At 57.0% G+C, this 3438-nt stretch overlaps 1 long non-coding RNA gene across 1 annotated transcript; it reads right to left on the bottom strand.

Moving 5' to 3' along the window:
* Positions 1-255: 255 nt before the first annotated feature.
* Positions 256-2942, bottom strand: LOC116890843. The gene is made up of 5 exons (XR_004386787.1): positions 1592-2942; positions 1376-1510; positions 1165-1293; positions 959-1086; positions 256-846 (listed from the first exon to the last, which is right to left on the bottom strand). It is a non-coding gene; the product is annotated as an uncharacterized LOC116890843 (long non-coding RNA).
* Between the last annotated feature and the right edge of the window lie 496 nt (positions 2943-3438).

Genomic DNA, 3438 nt, shown 5'->3' with positions numbered 1-3438 from the left:
TAGACCCCTTCCATACTGTAGCTTCTTGGTATCTCATGAGCCCCCCTCCCATGGCCTCCCATCCCAATGCCACCGTCCTTTTCATAAGCCCCTCCCATCTCCTAGTCTTCATTCCATCCTAGATGCCCCCCCATTTCATAATCCCCTTCATTATGGGTGCTGTACCCCATCCCTTTTATTCCCCTTCCCTCATTTCTTTCCCCTGCCCCCCAGCCCCCCAAGTGAGTCGCATTATATTCAAGTGCACGAGACCAATGACTGTAACTGTATTTATTGATGGACCCAGGACCTCTGGTGAGGCCCTGGTGAGGAGGGACAAAGGATGAAGGAGGGTGTGTTGAACACTTTATGATGGAACTGCTTCCAGACTAGGCGAGGGGAAGGCGAGGCCTCAAGCACACGGCCACACCCAGTTGCCCTCAGACAGAAGTGGATGACGGGCGGGCACTGGGGCAGCATAGCCAAAGGGGCCTACACACTCGCTGTATACATCCATACGGAGAGACTCAGGCTATCTCCGGGACTCCAAACCAGTGCAATCGACTTAGTGCAAATTCAAAAGGGGTGAGTGGGGGAGCAGAGTCACGGATGCTTTGAGTCTCTCAAGCAGAGAAGGAACAAAAGGAAAGAAATATAGAGTTACAGGAAAGGAGGAAGAAGAAAAAAGACAGGAGGGAGATGATGAAGTCATCCCGGGCTAGAGGCTTGGCTCCAGGATGATGTGGGTGGTGGTCTCCCGGGCCAGGCAGAGTTAGTTGGCCATGAAGATGGAGTCTCAGGGGTGGGTGGGTGCTGTGTGGGTCTGCTCTTTCAAGATGTTGTCACCGTCTGTTCCTTCAGCTTTACCTGCAAAGAGAAAAAAGACAAATGAGGGGGGCTGGGAGGGGGAGGGGAGCTAAGGGGGGTGTTGGGAGGGGGGAGTGGGCTTGCCGAGCTGCCAAAGGGCGCCCTGACTCACCTTCGAGCCGATTCCTGAGGCAGGTAGTGTAGTGGTTCTGAGTGCAGCATATTCTTGATTCAGAACTAGACGGACTTAAAGAAGTCCCCGGATTCAAAGGCCCAGACATGAGCTGGGTAGCACCATTTCTGTGGGTGGGAGAGAATGAGACCCCTGCACTTGGCAGCCTGCCACGCCCCACCCACGTGGGGCAGAAGAGTCCTCACCTTTCATCTTGAGGGTTCAAGGTAGGGGGAAGAGGATCCAGAGAGCAGCAGAGATGTGTTAGCTCTTTGGGCAAAGGAAAGAACAGACGGCTTCTACGGCAGTGTCCCACGGCGCCAGCCCACGGTGTTCTGCAAAGGACAGAATCTGGAGTGAGTGGGTGACAAATTAGGTGGTTGAGCGGGCTAGCCCTGTGGCAGGGAGTATGCTCACCAGGAAGGCTGGATGACTGTCCTTCTGTCCTCTCCATCACACCGGACCATGTCATGTCTTTCTATCACGTTGACCACACCTGTCATCCTCGCCTTCAGTGACTGGCAGGCACATCCACTTCTGCTAGAGACCTGGCTGTGGGGAGAAAAAAAGACATGAGTTAAGTGGACTTGAGTGGGAGGAAACTGGGTGGCCACTAGTGGGACAGACACTTACCCTAGTCTCCAGTCCGAGCTCTCCGAGACACCGATCACTGCTCCGTCGCCGCCCGCAAGGCCCTCCTTGGCCACGGACTCTGGAGGCCAGTGCCTCGCTGGCTCACCACCCCAGCTGCTTTACCTCGCTCTACCTGCACCCAACCTCCCTCCCTAGAAAGCTCATTCATTCTGCCCCACCTGCCTCGCCTTGTCTGGCTTCATCCTGTGCCCTTGACTCCCCTGGAAATGTTCTGTCTGTCATGCCAGACCCAGGGACTGAGCGGTTAGGGCATACAGTGCACCAAGTCCACTGTGGGCCCTTTCCGCACCAGTCCCTGGGCCGCAGTGCCTCATGGGAATGGTGTGTCTGCAGGCTGGACCCACTGCAGCCTCCTTGCTGTAAAATCCCTCTGGAGTCCGATACCTGCAGCCCCCATTCCCTTCCTGTTGACACCCTGCACTGCCCTTCTTTCCCGTTCTCCGGCCATCGAAGCTCTGGCAAAGGCCTCAGAAGGCCCTGCCAGAGCCACTCTTGAACCTGCTTCTAAATGAATTACGGTGGGTGGGATGTGGTGGCGGCTGGGGACCCATCTGTGTCCTGTGACCCCCATCTTGCCCTGTTTGACCCCAGCCTAGAATGCTTCTGTTCTTGCTGGATCCCATAGTCTCTGCCACTGTCTCCAAGGCCTCCTATCACCTGCCTGGAGGCAGCAGCCTCAGTCTTGACTGGCAGCCCTGCACCTCTTCTATCTTCTCTCTAAAAGCTCTTTCCACTCCGGGGTGCCCAATGGTCCCCCAGCCTTGTTCTGTCTCGGCTCCCCCCGAGACGATGTCTCCTTTGCTAACTGTCCTGCCTTTCTATGTGCCATTCTGTTGGGAGGTCAGCTGCTTCTTCTCAGCGGCCTCGCTCTCTAAACCTTTTAGAAGGTCAGTGCAGCGAGGCCAAGAGAGAAGAAGGAGACTCACCTGCCCAGCAGACGGCGGTCCTCACCTGCCCACCGCTGCCAGCTACACCTCCACTGCCCAGGTCTGGGGTCGAACCCTTCCCAGCAGCTCCCCTGTATCCGACCAGCCGCCACGTCCTGTAACCAAAAGTGACCGGGATGAATGTCTGGCTCCCCGTTCCTCTCCAACCCTAGCTCAGGCCCTTCAACCCCACACCGATGTTTTCCAGCCTCTGCAATGCCTGGGAACCACACCATGCTCCTTTTTCCCAGGTCCTGCTGCCTTTGCCCTGCCTGAGCTAGCCCCTCAGTCCTTCAACACTCCTGCCAGACTCCAGATGCCGAGGTGCTCCTCGGACCCCACAACTCTCCTCCAGCACTCCCATCTTCCCCATCTTCCCCAGTTTCCCCATTACCCCCCACCCCCCCCCCCACCCCCCTCCCCACCCGGTGCTTCGGGCCCCTAGCCCGGGCTTTTTCTAACTGGAGTGGCTCCGCCCAGAATTCCCGCCCCTACTCTGTCAACCAATCAGTACAAGGACCCGCCAGGGCCCCCGCAGGGCCCACCTCCACCCTGGATCGTTCCAGCGCACGTTCGCCTCACCCCGCACCCGCACTCGTCCTGAAATTCTCCAAAGACAGCCTCACCACAACTCCCACTTTGGAATCCCTTAGACAGGGCCTGGCATTGTCCCAAAATATCTCCCTTGAGGTCGAGAACATATAGCCCCGTAGCCTACTGGAGCCCTTCATGGAACAGTGGTGCCCCAGGCACCCTGCCACATTGAAGCTGCCTACTACTCAGCTTGTGTAATGACCCCAACAGGAATTTGGGGGCAGGGGTCTCATACTGTCCCAGGCAGTATCAACAGCCTATCAGTGGTCAACCCTCAGCCTTTGTCCCAGTTTGCTTGACTGACCT

Source organism: Rattus rattus, chromosome 2 (assembly GCF_011064425.1).
Source record: "Rattus rattus isolate New Zealand chromosome 2, Rrattus_CSIRO_v1, whole genome shotgun sequence".
Lineage (NCBI taxonomy): Eukaryota > Metazoa > Chordata > Mammalia > Rodentia > Muridae > Rattus > Rattus rattus.
This window is presented reverse-complemented; position numbering and strand designations above follow the sequence as displayed.